The sequence below is a fragment of the Astatotilapia calliptera genome, chromosome 17, assembly GCF_900246225.1.
Source record: "Astatotilapia calliptera chromosome 17, fAstCal1.2, whole genome shotgun sequence".
Classification (NCBI taxonomy): Eukaryota; Metazoa; Chordata; class Actinopteri; order Cichliformes; family Cichlidae; genus Astatotilapia; species Astatotilapia calliptera.
In genome coordinates, this window is record NC_039318.1 from 37,457,254 (window position 1) to 37,476,298 (window position 19,045).

At 42.7% G+C, this 19,045-nt stretch overlaps 1 protein-coding gene across 1 annotated transcript in view; it reads left to right on the top strand.

Moving 5' to 3' along the window:
- Nucleotides 1–4,384: 4,384 nt before the first annotated feature.
- fcho1 (FCH and mu domain containing endocytic adaptor 1) overlaps nt 4,385–19,045 on the top strand; it is a 63,033-nt gene continuing 48,372 nt past the window's right edge. Inside the window, exon 1 of the mRNA XM_026147939.1 lies at nt 4,385–4,559. The gene's annotated coding sequence lies outside the window, so the exon portion shown is untranslated. The remainder of the gene's footprint in view (nt 4,560–19,045) is intronic.

A 19,045-nucleotide genomic window follows, 5' to 3' on the forward strand; every position in this document is an offset into this window, starting at 1 on the left:
AAACATTAGAGGGAACATTGGTTGGATGGTTAAAAGGTTTCCAGCGTTAGAGATATCTTCTCTTAAACCTTATTTCAGAGTGTGGTTTGTTTTTAGTTTAGAAATGTAGCCCTCCTGCAGGGCATCGAAACCAATGATGTGATACCTTTAAGAACTGAGTAAAAAAAAAAAAAATTTATCTGGATGGGCAGCAAATTAATTAGTTACACCGATGGCAGAGGCAAAGATGCTAAAAGTGAGCGAGATGGATAAGATTAGAAATGAGTATGACGGAGGGACAGCCTGGGTTGAGTGGGGAAAGTGGATATATTAGACAAAGGATGCTAAAGGCTGCTCGGCAGGAGGAAAGAGGAAGACTAAGACTGTAGTGAAGGAGGACGTGTCCTGCTGTGACAGAAGAGGATGGTAGGGATAGGGTGAGATGGAGGGAGAGGATCTGCTTCCTTGTCTCATCCAAAAAATAAGCACAGAAACAATAATACATAAAGTAGGTAAAGTATCCATGAATAGGTGGATGTTCTTGAAAGCAACGAAAGAAAAATGATCATTTAATCTAAGAGGCGTTTTGAGTTTCCTTTACCAACAGATGTCGCTTCCTCTTCACAGACATGAGCAGCCATCTCTCTGCAACACCTCTCCACAGGCCAACAGGGCCCACAGAGAGACACAATCCCAGCCCTGAGGGACAGCCAGACAAAGGCAATGATATCACTGAGACGTGGCACAAGGCACTTATTACCACAGATGGATAGATAGCGCTCTGGGTCTCCTGGGGAGTTCGGAGGACCACTTAGGGGGAAAGAAGGTTTGTTTTGTCTGTGTGTGCTTTTTGAGCAGTGGTCTCCGTCCTCTGTCTCGCCAGCTTTAATTGCCTGCCTGTTCAAGCAGGAGTTAAGCTGATTTGAAAGTGCCTGCTGAGAGCAGGAGCAGGGAGAAGCACTGGAGGAGAGGTGATGCAGAGCCTGTGGCCATACCGTGGACCTCATTCGCTAGATACTAGAAGCAGAGCAGCATCCTATTTGAATGCAAAATAAACAAACAAGAAATAATGCAACAACCGGTGTGTCCGGCCATCACTTTGAGTCTGTTTCAGTTCAATTCCTGTTAAACTCCATTTCAAACAGACCAAATTAGGTAGACAGCAGAAAGAAAAATGGCCATGAAGTGACGAAACTCCCTTATGTGCCATCTGAAATCGTTCCAGCGCCTTTAAATATATCCTTTAAAGAGTACTAATGTTACGAGTGAGGACATGTTCACAAAGAGCCTTTAGAGGGAGACAAATGAGAGCACATCGGCCGGTGTCAGAAGCGACAGTCGAGCGGGATAAGAATAGACACAGCAACAGGTGGCAGGGATTGATGATACGTAATTAAATTCAACAGCTCGTTTCATTTTATTTGTGAGATTTTGCCGGGGATTAAAGGCTCTGATAATTATCCCCCGTTTCATTTGTGTTTGCAGATGGAAGAGGAGGAAATGGCAGTCACACTGCTTGCAAAAAGAGCGATCGCACAGCTTCTGTGCCAGCATCCTGCAGATCCTCTTTCTCTCAACACATGCGTGAAAAATGCCCGACGTGATGTGCATTTTGTTTATTATGTCTCACGTTAAGACATCTTAAAATATCTTCCGTGACTTTGTGGTTCGCTGTCGACTCGTGCAAACTGTGAAGGTGGAAGTGATCTAATCTAACCATCTCACAGGAAATAGCACTGACTCTAACATTAAAGCTGAGCTGCACTTCAGTGCTTTTGACATGATGTTCTCCTGCACCCGGTGTGGATTGCAATATTGCACCGCTAATCGTTGAATCGAGCATCAACGCCTCCAGCAGAGAAACCCTCACTGCTCCTGTCTTTGATGTATAACAGCACCAGAAAGGGCAAGTGAAGGTGCACAGCAGTGAGTGGCAGCAGCTTTGCATGTGGTGAGGGCATCAACCAAAGCAACGCCACACTTTTATGCATTTCATGCCTCTCGCAGAAATAAGGGCTGCTGTTCCCTGATGCATCTCTCAGCAGGTCTGGACACACCTGTGTATTAAAATAACTCCTGCTCTCCCTGCTTGGCTCATTCTTGCTTGCAGTCGGCTTAATTTGACAAACGTTTCTCCTGCTGCACAAACATTACAGACCCCATGTGAGCAGTGCCATGCTGAGTCTGGACCTGCATTTTTGCAGTTCACATTTATGGGTAGATTTTTTTTTTAATTGCAGAAGTGGGCCGTGTTGAAATGAGACACAACTACACCCTCATACCATTTTTAACCCTGAGAACTGTATTGAATGTTTATATAATAAAGTTGTGTCCTTATCTTTTGAAAAAAATCAGCAGTCTACTGCTATTTTAACCCTCTCCATCAGCTTCATGTGTATCTTACAGGCCTCACTGAGGAACTGATGGAGAACACTCGTTTTACCTTCTCGCAGTCAGTCAGCCTGAAACCATCACCTGCTGAAAGCCTTCTGTCAGTGTCTCCACCATCTGATTTTCATTAGGAGGCTGGCATGAGGGTTAATATATTTCTGCCACCTGCCCCGCTGAAAAAATATTTTGGTTGCTGCACTCATTCATGCATTCAGGCTGGAAATGTCTTAAAATTAATCTTTCAAGGTTAATTCTTTATTTCATGATCTACTGGCTAGTAAACCTGTAAATCACTGCTTTTTTAAACACTTGTTAAAGTTAGAGCAGAGAATTCTTATTACAAAAAAAATATATTCTCTTTTAAATCACAGACATCATTAACTGTGCTACAGCTAAGATTTACTCTGATGGTGACATGAGATGATAAATGATTGAAGCCCTGAGCCAGTCCTGATTTCTTTACATTTCCATGAAAATCAAAATAGATGCATTGATTTGAAATATAGTGGAAATATATGCATACGTCCATGGAAGTAGAGTAAGGCTGTATGAGTCAGTGTTTGGTATACGTAGTGTTCAGGAACAGTTTTCCAGGCTTCTTGAAGGACATTCAAAGCTCTTCTTTGGATGTTGTCTGACTTTTGTTCTGTTCTCTGATCAAGATGATCCACATTGATTCAATAATGTTGAGCTCTGGGATCTGGGGAGGCCAATCTATGACTGCATAACTGCATTGGCAGTGTATTTGGGTCATTGTCATGCTGAAAAATTAAGCTGTTGGCAATCAGATGTTTTCCAGATGGTGCAACAGAATCTTAGAATACTCTTCAGCATTCATAATTACATCAGTTTTAATGCTTTAATGCAAGCGCTCCAGTACCACTGGCTGAAATGCAGCCCCAAACCACGGCAGAGCCGCCACCATGTTATACAGACAGCTGCAGACACTCACTCTTGTATCCTGGGCCAGATTATCCAGTGGGTATTCTGGGCACATGCCCGGATGTACCTGATGTCTCTGGTTGATTAAAGTAGTCTCTATTTTTCCACCTGATTCTTTCCCACTGCACTGCTGAGGGTAGTCTCTCCCAAAGTCAGGTAGCTAGTGAATATGGTACTTCAAAAACAACAGAAATAGACGTGGTTAAGGCCTACCTCTTAGGAAAATTCTCATTTGTTTAACCAGTTTGGGAAAATAACATTGCAGTTAACTTGAAAGTTCTTTAGATGTTCAATGAGAATACGTGGAAGTTAATTTGGAGGTTACCTCCCAGTGGATTTATGAATTAAAATGTTGGTTTGATCTCAATAAAGGAGCCATGGTGAAAGAATTAAACCCAGAGGATATTTCTGTTTTACAATTATTATTATTATTATTAATTTCTAAGTGGACACATCCCAAACATGCTTTTCCCGAGAAAAGTTCCACTTCACTATATTGGCATTTGGCTTTATTCATTGGGCATGAGGTACTGGTGTGTGTAAAATGTTTGCAGTTTTGTCCTGTTATACAATATTTGAAATGTAAAAAAACAACCAAAACACCACATTTTCAGAAATATTTGTGGGTTTTTTCTTGTTTGTTTGTTTCTTTGCACTACTTGAACACCAAAGTGGCCCTCCAATGAGAAGACAGTGCCGGCAGGGGCCCACAGCTCATTTAAGTTTGAGGCCCCTGGTTTAAATTAACAGCTGCAACATCTGTTGTGGAAACAGAAAAGTGTCTGAGTGGTAATATTTACCGTTTCCCATTCAAAAGTTTCAAAGGCGACGCTGATGGAGAATGAAGAACAAAGACAGAAATGATCAGCGTTTAAATGCTTCAGTTGTTCGTTGGCTGAACTTTGACGAGCTGTTGTTGAATTTGTTGTACAAACGCATAAAGGGTTCAGGTTCCTATTAAATTGTATATTCTCGATTTTGTGGAGAAGTGATCCAATGGGCTGCCGGTATACACTATTAAACCCGCCTTCTTGTGGTTGCTATGCCTACTCCGCGTTCCTCTCTGATTGAAGGGAGGAGTAGCCAATCAGCGCTGAGCTGGGAGGGAGTTTGCGCTCACACTGGAAACTGCCTGGTGAATTTCTACTACTAACGTCAAACCGCTCAGGGTCCGCTGAAGAGTCGAGCCCGCTGAAAGCCCGGGGATGGAAAATGTACGATAAGCTGTGTCTGAAAACTCCGTGCAGGTGATACGTTCTTCCTTTTCCTCCTGCCTTCCTTTGTGACATTCTCTGCAGGCAGAAATAGCCTAGAAAGACTGCGCTAGTGCACCGCTATTGAAAATATCGGGCAGTAGTAGACACGCTTGTTTGACATATGAAGCGAGGGAAATCCAGCTAACGCTGAAGGAGAAACTTGGGTGAGACAAGTACGTGGGTATAAAATGTAAGCTATGGCCAGAAGCTGAGCTTTATCTTAATGTTTCCGCAGAAACACTTTGTTTTTGGTCCTGCTAACATAAATGTGTTTAATATCCTGTCTCGCACTGAGAGGCTGTTTCTGCTCTGTGATGCTACTTTGCAGTCATTTGAGTGAATTTATTGCCACAGGGTTGTTATTGGGAGTTGAACTGCTCGATCGGGTTTCCTGCATGCTGAAGCAGGTTGTCTGTCGTTGTGATGATTGTTACTAGACAAGTTTATGCAATCATGGAAACCTTTGACTTATAGGCCGGTATTGGTACTGGCGTTTAAGAGTTTAAAATACTGTATGCTCGTACAGGTCTGTCTGTGATAACCTGAAAGCAGCTGCTAATATCAGCTGCATGTGCGTGACCAGCGAGGTGGATCAGAACCAGTCCTGGGTTTAACTGCTGGACATCACAGATCACACACCCGCTGTGGGGCTTCACTGACTTGACTGCAGATGTTTTGTCCTAGATATCCTCTGTCAGTTCTTAGAAGTGTGTCAGGCTTCACCGAGTGACACCCAACTTAAAGACATATGAGGGAATTCGTCTAATACTTCTAAGCAATATGGACATATTCTCTGGGCTGTGAGGTACATTTCAGTTTGCATGTCTGTTTTGTAGCTTCAAAGACACTAAACTGAGAGATGCAGCAAGATATCAACAGAACATGGAAATCAGCTGATACTCATATTGGTTATCTGCAAATATGATAGCAAGAGCACTTGGCAGTTCTCCTGGACAGATGGGGAGATAAATAACAAAAATATTGGACCGACAAAAATCAGCATCAGCCGGTGGCCAAATGACTACTTTATCATGTTAAATGTTTGTGTTGGCCCAGAGTTTCACAATGAGTGTAATGTTTGGAGCTTGTCGTGAGTCTCAGTCTCAACTCAAGAAAAATACATATTGGCAGTTTCATAATGTCCTGATTGTCGGTAAACAAGCAAACCCACATGTAAATCAGGTCCACCCCCTCGCTCCACGTCCTCTCTGTCACTCTGTTGACTGCTGTCAAATAAAGGGAGCTCGAGTGGTGTTAGCCTAACCTTGAATCCACTTTGCTTGATTCTGGAAATGCATCATGTGAAACACCTTCAGGTGCAAGTAAAGGCTCATTTAATTCTGTTGCATCACTTTTGAGGTGCAAATCAACCACTGTCTGGTTGCACCAAAGAAACCATTGTGTGGAAATCCCCGTTTGACTGATAGACATTCTCGCCATGACTTTATGTTAGTTTGCAAGCATGTATAGCGTGAGCCGCAGTGTTTGCAACCTCAGACTGTAGCACAGCTGTCTTTCTCTGTGTGTCTTTGAAACCAAGTGGCAGGAGTTGAGAGTTGAAGGCTGCTGGGATCTTTTGATATGAGAGGTAAACAACACTCTCCCTTGTGCCTTGACTACAAGGAGAAGGTTCTGTTTCCTCCTGACTCTGAGTCAGGGTGAGTGGGATGCAGAGAAAATACTGAAAGGAGGTGTTTTACTATCATTAAATAAAGTATAATGCAGCAGCGTCGGGAGGAATGGATTTCTTTTCTCGATTCTTTTGTTTACAGACGTCATTAGAACGGATTGCGTTTGATTGCTCGCTGTTCATTCGCTCACTAAGCTGCGTGTTTTCACACCCCCACACCGATCTCTGCCTAAAAATCTGATTGCACATGGACCAAAAGTTCGATCTCGATGTAGAAGGACGCGTATACTGGTTTCAACATAAATGACGATGCGGTCTAAGTTTGTCATTTTTATTAGGCCGTTTGATGTTGTGGGTTTATTTTGGTTATTGACGGTGTGTTTCTTTCTGGGAGTCTTAAGGTCTGTATGATATCTAGATTCATGCGCACTGTGTTCGGTCAAACTGCTGGCATCATCATAGATTGAGTCTTAAATCAGCTACGTTGGCATTCGTTGAGTAGTTGCTTGTGAAGATGCTGATGTTTAGCTGATTATGTGACGAAGGCTTATATCACGGCGGTTGCAAAGAATCTCTGCTCTTCCCACGGAGTCTTCACTCTGTGTTGAAGGTCAAGGTCATACTTGTCGTTTTAGGTGTCATTTTTCCAATTTTAACCAGAATTGTTACTCATCCTTGAGTATTGTGTGATTTTTACTGAGCCCTGCACACAGTCATCACCTAATGGATCAAGGTGAAGGTCACGCTTGAAAATTCATAGTTTCACATAGACTTGGATTCTGTTAATCAGAGACAGATGGACAAAAGTGTTTCAATGAGTCGAAGTTACTCAGCGTAAAAGCCTGTGTGTGTGTGTGTGTGTGTGTGTGTGCGTGCGTGCGTGCGTGCGTGCGTGCGTGCGTGCGTGCGTGCGTGCGTGCGTGCGTGCGTGCGTGCGTGCGTGTGCATGTGTGTGCGTGCATGCACACGTGCGTGAGGAAACACTGCATCTTTCAAGACGCACACAAACCTACAGATGTTATTATGTGCCTGGTAAGGCTTTGCAGTATCTCTGGAGCAGCTGAAGACAGAAAGTCTGTCTGAGTGCTGGACAGGTGCTGTGCAAGATGGATAAATATTGTATGGTGACACAGTTCTGCCACTGTTGTGTTTTCCACGTATAAAATATTTGACTTTTTGTGATTTTAAGTCTGGGATTCACACGAACCGTCTCTGCTGGTCTGCCTGGCTCCGTCTCCTTCACTGATGTCACTGAACAGTGAATAAGTTGGCAACGCGAGTTCTTCTCGTCATTGCCAACTTACCAGCTGTGTTGCTACATTTAGTCCTTTCACAGTTATTTTATTTGTTTATTTATTTTTGTTGTTGTTTGTTTTGTCTAAATATTACGTACTGCTGCTAAGCGAAGCACTTAATACTGACCGCTGGATATAAAAATGCCCTGATGTATTCACATAGTGGTGCTCCAGGACTGATCATTACAGGACCGTTTGGAGAGCTGTTGGCTAACATGTGATTTCTGTATTTACAAGAGGTGGAATAACCAGACACCACACAATATGATATTATTGGGATTTTTAACATTTTCCAATATGATGATTAACCTTCCTGTTCTATGGGAATATAAGCAGAGTAACATCAGCTAGCTTGAGGTGATTCCTATAGACCGGGGGGAGGCAACTCCAGGCCTCGAGTGCCGGTGTCCTGCAGGTTTCAGATCGCACCCTGGGTTAACACACCTGAATCAAATGATTAGTTCATTACCAGGCCTCTGGAGAACTTCAAGAAATGCTGAGGAGTCATTTAGCCCTTTAAATCAGCTGTGATGGATCATGGACTCATCTAAAACCTCCAGGACACCGGCACTCGAGGCCTGGAGTTGCCTACCCCTGCTATAGACTGATGGCAACATGTTGACAATCTATGCATCTTACAATTTAGACAGTAAGTGTTGAAAATCTTCAGCTCTGTCTCTGAGACTGATTGCATTCGGTCCAAGTCAGACACCATTATTCGTGCAATCCCCTCGTAATTGCCTTTTTATTTATTTATTTCTGTCCCGTCTCTCACCAGCCTGGTTCTGCCAGAGGTTTCTTCCTGTTGAAAGGCAGTTTTTCCTTCCCAGTTTTGCCAAATTTTTTCCCCAAGGGGGGTTGATCTTCACCTTACACTATAAAGTGCCTTGAGGCAACTGTTGTTCTGATTTGCCACCATGTAAATAAGATGGAATCGAACTGACTTAATCAAAAGGGGCCATAAGTGTGCAGCACCCTCAAGCTTGGGACAAACACGAGGTCACCACAGGTTGCAGTTGGTTGGAGAATGTGAAGAAATCAGGCAGATATCATTTCTATTTTATTTATGTATCTATTTATTTTGTGTAGGTGGAGGGAGGCTGCTCTCCCACTTGCACTCGCGTGACTGAGCCGTTAGTTTACTCTGAATTAGAAGGTCGCTTTTTCCAGATAAGTGTGTTGTACGTTTTTTTTGTTTGAGCCGATTTAGTGAATGTTTGCTCCGCTAATGTTATCTGAGGAAGGTGGTGCATGAGATGAGCCTCGTTTGTAGGATTCCCAGTGTCTCTGTGTATTTTGCAGTGTAACAGCACAGCAAACGCAGTAAAATTGTTGTGGGAGACCAAAAGCATGGGCACCTAGGGATCATTCCAGGTGAGATATGTAGTAGTTACTGGTCATTATCTATGCAGCCACAGCGAGTGAGTAAGCCGGCCACCTGAGAAGATAATACAGGCAGTGAAAAAGTACCCGAACCTCTCATGACTCCCTCAAACATTGCTGACTCGCACTTTCTCTCACCTGCTGCACACAGCCAATTACTGAAGCACATACACTCCGTTACAACCTGGTATTTCCTCCTGCAGGCAGAAGAGGACAAATAAAAAGAGCTCCCTGTTCTGCATTTTAATTTGGAAGCACCAGATGCCTGCACTGAACTGATGCTTTAACCTGTTTGAACAGTCCTTCGGCTCGACCTTTCAAAAATGCTCATGTGCACACAGAGCCACACGATCAATTATACATGTGTGTTTTCATATGTAGGCTGGAGCACCGCAAGGCCTTCCCTTGTCTTTGCCAAGCAGGGCAAGACCTAGAGACAGGAAACAGTCGAGTGAAGCTCTTTTGTAATAAAGAGAACACTTTCAGTTCTGAGCTGCTCTTTATTTTACAGTAAAATATTTTATGTAAAATATTGTATACTTTTAAAGCAGTTGGAGTTACATGTAAGAAATTTGAATGAAAGCAAGATTAAAATAAAATAAAAAATGTATCTAAAACCACGACCTGTGCCTGAGGTCACGAGCGAGTCCAGCCAAGCTCCTCTTGTAGCAGATGGGAGGGTCCCGAGGCAGGATGGAGGACTGAGCTCGCGCCTTCGGCTCTCGCCCGGGTCTGTTTCTGAGCGCTCAGCAGAGCGAGAAGAAGCATTGAATTAAAATAAATGACAGGAACACGGAGAGTGACTTCAATTTAAGATTATTTTAATTACTTCAGATTAAAACTAAAATCAGCCACCAGAAGGGAAACTCTGAGTCAGTGACAGGTTGTCTTTTCATGTAGTTTAGAGTAATACAAGTGTATTTATTGGGCTGTTTTATGTGTGGTGGTGGTTTAAAATGTTTCATTTTTCCGTTAATGAAGAAACGTGTCGAGCAGTACAACTAAAAGTTGTTGGTTGCAGGAGGAGGAATTTACTCTTTCCTGTACCTGATACTGTAAATATGTTTTTAGCTGCTGATCAAACAAAACAAACAATTTAAGGAGTGGTAATCCAAGACAAAATAACTGGTTTTCACCGGGACTGTTTGACTATTCTTTAAAGATCACCCGACACCCCGGACTGGTCTCAGATGACTGAGCGTAGTACCACACCTGTAATATGTGCGCTTTAACTGGTACAGTTTGCAATATAAAGGAATATTACACCATGTCACCTAATCTTACCAAGTCTCACGTGCTTTGCGAGTGTGATACCGGGTACATAGTAGACCAGCGGTCCCCAGCCTTTTTTGCGCCGGTTTAATGTCAGATAATATTTCCACGGACCGGCCTTTAAGGTGTCGCGGATAAATACGACAACATAAAATGACCACGACAAAAACCGTGGTATTTTGTAAATATAACAATAAAGGCGAATTCACTTTGCAATTGTGTAACTTTATTAGCAGCGTCCACCTGAAATGTGCCAACAACACTGACAGTAACGTCCTCCTCTCTGCCCCTTAATGCTCTCTGGTCGCTATGGTAACGGGTAAATATTTCTTTCAAAATAAGACGCGCAACTACAATGTGGCAAAAGACCCAGGGAAACGGAGTTAACGTTAAAAAACCCTGAAAACCATAAATTTCACACCCGAGCCTCAACTCTCGCGGCCCAACACCGGTCCACGGCCCGGGGGTTGGGGACCGCTGTAGTAGAGGACTCGCATTTCTTTTGATAAATGTCCCCAAAGTGTTTCTAGATGCTTTCCCAGCAGCAGTAGTACTGGTTTTATATACATTTTTATTTTTTTGATAGACAAAGCTTTTTTAAGTTAAGATATACTCTTACATGTAAAGATTTGCTGCTTTTCTTTGTTTTTTGTTGCAACCTTAGGCCATAAAGAAGCAAAAATGACTCAATTCTGACTCAATTTACCCTTCAAAGAGTCGTCTTGTCACCTCCACTGCTGTCCTTTTAAAGAGCACTTCCTGAACGCCGTATGTGAATTAGAGGTGGGAATCACCATACATCCCACGATACGATATTATCACAATACTTAACACACGATACGATATTATTGCAATTTTTAAAAATATTTTGCGATATTCAGATTCTGTACATAAAGGTAAACTTTATCAATATTCATTTTATCTAATATCAAAGTCTCGCACTCAGTCTTTCTCTCAGTTCAGTCAGTTTTATTGTTGACAAACTGAACGGTTTGTATTACAGTCTAGTCCAACTTAACTGAATGCAACCATCTGGTACAATTATAGCTATTCTGAACTATGCAATATGAAAACTATGCAGCCCCTTCAGCAACTGAAGAATTTGAAAGTAAATTAAAACAAAATATAATTTTACATTAAATAAAAAAGTTTTAAACGTAATTAAAATAAAACACGTCTTAAATTAAAATAAGTAAACTGTCATGTTTATTGCTGCCAAAAAAAGGTTAAACACATTTGGACAGTGTCAGGATTCTTGCTCAGAAAAAGGATCAACATGCTCTGAAGTCAGAGCACAAAAACCTTTTTGTAACAAAATATCGATTTCTGCTGTCCCTGTATCGATACATTATTAGCAAACAAAATATCATGATACTACACAGTATCGATTTTTCCCCCCACCCCTAATGTGAATATAACAAAAATAAAAACGCCATCTTCTCTAGCCGTGCATAGCGCTCGATGAGCGGCTCTGGCCTTACGCAGCTGGTCGTGCCAAGCTTAGAAGTGATGCTCGCCTGGCACGTTGTCATAGACTGGACTCGACTGGAGCTGTGTGCTGCAGTAACAAAAGCGCATTCAGGCCGGGACAATGGGGAGCTGACAGCCCGGGTTGTGTTTATCACTCTGCTTTTTCTTTCGCTGCTTTCCTCCTGTTTATTGTGTTTGCCGTCTCTCCGCTTCTCTCTTCTGCTCTCGGTCGTTGCCTGTGCATACGTTCAGCAGGCAGCGCGTTTGTCACTGTAAGAGAATAGCTGTGCACAGTGTGGCTTCGTCATTAAACACAGGGTGTAATTCTGTCACGGTAGTGACAGCGATCTGATTGTTGGGTTCAGGCTCTGCTTTAGCACACTTTTGTTGACTCATTTGTTTGGTGGGCAGCAATTTGTGGGTGCTGAGGTAGTTGTCTATAATTGTAGCAATCATGTTTTCTTATAATAGACCAGCAATGAATCACCAAGAGGATTTTGTACGTCTGTAAGATCACGGTCTCATGTGGACAATTGATCCAATCTTTCAGCCTCAAGAAGCAGCCCGGCTGTCTGTTTTTGTTTTGTTTTTGTGATCAGTCACTTTAATGAGTTTGTTTAAAGGATATCAGCAAGACATGAAAACGCTCATTGCAAATTGCCAGAGATTAAGCCGGCATGCTGAAATACTAATGCCCATACATTTTCCATTTGCAACAAATCCTAATAGTCCTGAAGGCGGCCCAGCATCCGAGCATGTCATTTGCTTGAATGTTTATTATTAGACTCATAAAGTTAAAGCAGTCGGTCCAACAATGAACTTACGAAAAGTTCGTTTTGTTTTTTCAAGTAGACGTGAAATATTTTTTTGGTTTAAGTTTCTCAGAAGTACGAGGAGAGTCCCAAAGTCAGGTCTCCAAAGACGTAGAGAAACTGTTCGTACGGCTGTTGGCCCCACTGTTGTGATTGGTCCTTCCTCCCAAACAAGCATGCGCGGCTTCGCTGGGATGCTCAATCTTGAAAATGGAACATCGCGCAGTTATTTTGATTTTTGAACCAAAAAGGTGATGAAGCGGTTGAAATTCATTGACAGTTAATGGAAGTATACGGACAGCTATGCATGGATGTAAAAAACTTTGCAAGTGTTGTAGAGAGTTTACAGCCTGGTGTCATAGCGGCATCCTAAAACTGTCACAGCGTTTACAAAAATGATCGACCGAAAATAAATAATTCTTCAACCTTTAAAATGATGCAAATATGATAGAAAATAAACAGTTGTTTTATTTCAGGAAAAAATAGGAGACCTTACTTTTGGGTTCGCCCTCGTAAATATATTGTTGTCATAGACTGTATCGTGCAAAGGTTTGTGGTCATTTAGTCATCTCATTATTCTTGTTATCCTTACTGTAAAACAGGAAATCTCTCTCTGTTTGTTTCTTTGTCCACAATCTCCTCCGACACAATCAGGATTTGAGCTACAAACTTGGCACTGGTACATTTTCTGGGCCCATCATCCATGCAAACAGTGACGTTGCGACAGCTCCCTACCATTTTGGGTGTGAGCACTCAGTCTGCGTGATAATTCACCAAGGAAAACCTCCACATCAGAGCTGCTGTAGGACAGAAGAAGAGAAGTGAGAAGCAAAGTTGTTCTGTCAGAAAGCTTTTAGCGACATGTTGTTTTTTTTGCATTATGCCATTTTAATTTCACAACATCGTCTCGTTTATATCGACAAAAGCTGAATGAGGCATCTTATAACATCATCGTGTTATAATGTGATATGTGTTGCGTACTTGCGTTCATACAACGCCTTATAAAAGCATTGAATGTCATGGTTTGCAGCATCAACAGGCCCAGCAGTACTGCAGCATGCTACAGTAAAACTAACCAGAAATGTTATGAATGAAACTCTTGTTTACAGAGACTCTTTAACATAATCCAAGTTTATCGTGTTTATATCATAACTGATCATTGGAAACAGCCTTTTTTTATCAGGTCAGCACAGCTGAAAACTGTTAAACTGCTAATCAAAGAGTGAATGCATCTGTATAGCTGAGTATCGGAGCAGCTTTCTGGGTCTCTTCTGTCTCATTGCAGTTTTAAAACAGGAACCGCTCCTCTCACAGAGCCCCCCCCCCCCACTGTCCATCAATCAAGAGAAGTGTATCAGTGTCTCTGCTGTGATAAATGTTCTTGTCTGTAAAAGTAGTAGTACTATTGTTGAAAACTTCCCAAATTAATTATTATTTCTCAGAGCAATTTGTTTTAAGCTGAAACTCAACCTACAAAAGCAAATGCACCAGACAATTTCGACCGTTTTTAGTGTTGAAAAGTCAAAGTGCTCATGTTAAATTAAAAATGTCCCTCTGTAGCTGTGCGTCCATTAGAAATGTGAAAAGTTCCTTTGATCAGTAATTGTTCTGCCTCTGTCCTGGTTGACACTCCTCTGTAACATTGTAACAACAAAAGGAGGATCTGAGCGTGTGCTCACATTCCTCAGCCTCCCTTTAAGGTCTTTGCCAGGGTGCTGGAGAAGAGATTCCTTCAATCCGGGGGGGATAATGCACTTTTCACGTGGTTGTGCGAGACCGGGCCAACTCTTTGTCCACTCGAAGATTTGGTGGACAGAATTTCGAGGCACAGCCAGTAAGCAGAGGGTTTCTGCTTCGGTGGCCTTGGGATGACCTCTCTACATTTTGCTGATGATTTATCAGACAGAGACCTCCAGCTAGCACTGGGGCAGTTTGCAGCCAAGTGTGAGGTGTTGGTGATGAAATTTAGAAGCTCCAAGTCTGAAACCGTGGTTCTCAGCGGCAGAAAGGCGGCAAAAGTTTCGGTATCTCGGGTTCTTGTTTGTGGGTGATGGATCATAGATGGTTTGGTGTGATTCAGCAGTGACGGACTGTGCTGACGAGGTAGCTGAGTATAAAAGCAAAGTGGTCAATTTATATGTCAGCCTCACAGAGTAGAGCTGCTAAAGTCTGCGTTTCTCTGCTTAGGCTACAGCTCACATGGCCCTAAAGGTGGTAGACTACGCGAGGAAATAATTTTTGGTATTAGCTGATTAGTTAATGAGTTGTTTCTTCGGTGCTTATATAACATGTAGTCCCATTCCACGTGTCTTTCTGTTAGCAATGATGAAGAAAGTAAGTGGGGAAAAAATACAATCCAAAGTCTGAATATTTTGTAATGAAACTCGATTTTACAGGTCAGTGCCCACAGGTTTGATATGATGGAAGGAAACATCCACACTGATGTCTCGCTCTAAATTACTGTCCTCAGTAGTGAGTCATCCCATTGGCAGATGTGGCAGAGCAGTGCTGGAGTCTGTTGGTGGCGGTGACACAAAATGAGCTCTCCTCCACACTTCACCAAATCAGGTTTAAAACTGATAGCGAAGGACAGCGGAGCTGCTCCGCAGTGCAGCCGACGCCGGTCGCTTCATCAGTTCGGTCCGCCTGCCCATGTCCTCTCTCACACTGCGTCTCACATCTGCACTTGGGTAACAGCAGTAAGTCTGACTGCTGTTTCTGGCAAATGAATTCACGCATTTGTTCATTAGAAATAATTCTGGTGATTATTTTCGAGACAACATTTTCCTGTCATTCCCATTTCGTCCAGTTTAAAAGCCGGTGTTATTAAGTCTCGTCAGTATTCAGAGATTATAATGGTTTCTGATTGTACAACTCGTTTGGTATTAATAGATGATGAAAAGCATCATTTTGACACCTTTACTGATTGCTTCCTTCCCGTCCTTCAGCTGTTCGAAGGTTTGTTCACCGATCCGACTCTGTGCTGTGGCTCGTTTGTTTTATCTTTTAGTCACACTTTGCCTACGTGTCCTTTTTCGTCCTTTCCTCTGTTCCTTTGCCTCGTTTTTTAACACCTGCTTTGCTCCCAGAGCTTGTGACAAATGCGCCTCCTCCGAGGTTAGCAGGGCATCTTTATTTTATGCTCAACTGTGTCATTACATTTAACCCAGTTCCATTTTTATTTTGCTTTTTGAGCCAGATGAGGATGCCGGTGTCTGAAAGCGCGAGGAGACACGTGGGGACTCGTTCCTCTGTCCTCTCAAGCAAAGGAAGGAGAAAGGCAGGTGGAGGTGGTGAGGAGGCGGGAGTTTGGGTTGACCTTCCCTTACCCTCCTTCCCTCCTCCCTCCTGTCAGAGAGACGTCTGCTAGTAGAGCCATCGCTGGCAAAGGCGAAGGGAAAGGAAATAAAAACTGAAATGCTTAGTATGGGCGGAGAGGATGCATCATTTATATCCTGCTGTGGGTAGTTCTTGTTCCTGTATGAGACCTTATTTCATTCCTTCCCATCTGCTTTTTAAAGGCCTAATTTTTCATGGCAGCCGTCTGCGTGTTGTCAGGCAGTGTGAGGGTGGCAGAAGACGAGGTTAGAGTGTTTTTAATTGATAAGGCTGCATTTCCTCCCTGTGTGGCTGTTAAAGATATATTTTCCTCCTCGTGTTTAGTTTTAGTTGCATTGCCTGTGTTGCCGTTCTGCATCTGCTCGTCTTCGGCCTGCAGTGCCAACGCCAAAAATAAGGGTTGATCGGGTGTGTAGAAAACAGAATTACCTGATGCCGATGAAAGGCCGTTTGAAGTTCTGCCAAAAAAACATTTCTAAAAATAATTTCATCGCATGTTTCTCAGAAAAAGGCATGTAAACGGTTTCAGTGCGTTTTTAATTGGTGGATAATCAGTCCAATTTTCAGAGTAAATATTTGTTAATTTATATATTATTACATCACATTTTGGGTCATTTAGACCAAAATACTCAATTTTGCTCTACATGGGCCTGATATCCAGTTACGAGGACGTTATGCTGCTACTGTTCTATCAAGCTTGTAAACGAGTATCCTCATATGTGGCTCTCATTTTTCTTAGAAACAAAAATTAGGTAAAAAAAATAAATCTGGTAATTCTTTGTTTTTACATTCATCAGGTCCCAATCAGCCCAAATATCAAAGAGAAATTAAAACTGCTGCTGTGGAAGAGTTCGTGTCTCAGGAGGTTAAGCCACCTTTATTGTCCCAAAGAGCAGGACGAGATTGAAGGAATCTGAGAACATGAGCACCGTTGCATATTTTTGAATTTTGCCACATATTTTGGTGCAATCCTCCAAGATAATAAAACACTAACACAAATCAATTAAAAATATTGGATGCAGCAGATCGTGATATTGCTGTTAGTTTGGTTTGACTATTGCAGATCCAGCGGCCTAATATTTAACCTAATATCACCTCGGCATCAGTGACCAAACATTCATATTCTACAAAGTTTGGTTCGTTGAGGGGAAAAAACTTGGAAACTGTGGCCCAACTTTAGTGTTTCACACTATGAGAAAATTTGTATCACAGTATTTTTTAAGACTGTTGCTTCATAAAGTCGAAGGAGGTTAGAATTAACATGATTTCTGCATAATTGAGCTTTTATAAATGTATAAGGACTGTGTGGAATAATAACGCTCTTTAATGGCAACATTAAAAATAAAATAAAACCACATGATTGTTCGACATATGACTACAACGTTGGTCCTTGACAGGTGGCTTCTTTTGTTGCTAAACAGAAAACATTTGGCCCGTTGGTGTCAATGTTTCCACAGCAGAACTTCACACGGACACGTCGCTCTGTCAGGAAAAACATCCGTTAGATTTGCCTCGCCTCGTTCCCCTTGGCGTTTGTGGACGAGATGCCAGAGTCTGATTTTATAAAGCCGGGGAACTTGCAGACAGCAGACGCAGCTCCTGTCTTTGTCACAAGTTTCTTTGATCCATCTCTGGTCTCCTGTTGATCTGCCGCTACAGTTTGCTCAGCTGTTCACAGACTGTCGTGCTACCTGACTGCCTAGCATTACCCAGCATGCTTTTCATTAGTGAAATGTTATAAACGTGCGATGATCTTATATATTTATATGATTTTTAGGTTTAGAACCATTATTGAGGAGGGTGCACAGTTGTACCTCCTCTCACTGTACTCTACAGTCCTACTAGTATCCAGTAATATAAGTCACTCGAGAGGACACAGAGGACTTTTGCCTTCTTACTGACATGGTCAGGTAAAGCTAAGGTTTAGGCCCCGCCCACAGTGGACACAAGACTGGTCAGTGAATTTTTTGCAAGCTGTGAATAGTTGACGAGTGGTTGCTGGAGGTTGCTCGCAGTGACTAGTGTGAAATGATTTGTGTACGGTGCTGCACTGAAAACCTTGCGATCGCTGTGGTTGCCAGCAGACTCCTGGAGTTGCCTGTATTTTGCACGGAAGATGCTGACGTGTCTGCAGACACTCGTAAACTACTCGCTATTCTGCATTGAAACTGCGAAAAGTGCGACGCCAACCAGAAACGGTGTCTGCTCACCTTCACAATAAAAGTTTGAAATGTGTGCACAGCTTTTACTGTGAAGGCAAACGGTCTCTGTTTCTGGTTGTTTCTTACTTTCTCCAAGCTTCACTACAGTCTGGAGAGAAACTGAGAAGTGTTTGTACAAGTCGGCAGCTTTCAATCCCGGGTGGGTCCGGTGGTGCTGCACCCTGCTCAACACGACGCATTCAGTAGATGCGATCAGTGAAACTTTATCGATATGTCATAAGAAAGTGTCAGGCGTGAGTCTCACACCCACACTGTGACATTACAGCAACTCACGTTTCCAAATGTCAAGCGTTTAATCGGTGCATAACGCGTTTCAGCATGTTCGCTGCTTGTGCGAGCAGTCAGTAGATGTTGCACATGGCAGGACCAAAAACTGCGCCCACATTTATTTCCTGAATAAAAAATGATCTGGAGTTTGAGGAATCAGGGTCACAGAGTGTCCCACTTCTTCTCAGGGCTCTGTTTGCCCCAGAGCTGATTTCAGCTCAACGTTTAGTTGGAACCAGGCGGAGAATGCTGGATGTCAGCTACTTCTATACATGCCAGCACCGTGGGTATGGTGTCTTTGTGCCTCTGCTTTGTGCTGCGTCAGGACTGTGAGGATTAGAGCTAAAAGTATATGTAATTAACTCAGATCTACGAGCAGGTTTCGGTGTCTTTGTGACGCGTCTGTTTTTATCTGGTGTGCTCCCTTTGCCCCCCTTTCTGCTTGCCTAAAAACCATCTGGTGCTCTGGTCAGATCTGCCGTCCCGCTGCACGGCTGCCGTGGAAATCTGCTCAGGCAGGATTTATTAGTAGTGGGTTAAAACCTGTAAAATATTCTGACAACGAGGACCAGCATTTCTCTGAAAGGTTAGGATAGCGTTTTATAAATATCGAGGTTGGCCAGTGATAATCATTTGAGGTACTGACGAGAAGTTGTTGGGTTTTTATTAAATAAATTGATTGATGTGCTGGTGTATGACCTCCACCGCTGACTCCGCCCATATTAAAGGCCAAAGATGATGAATCTTACGGTGGCAGCGCTGCAGTAGTCGGTCATTAATCATCTTC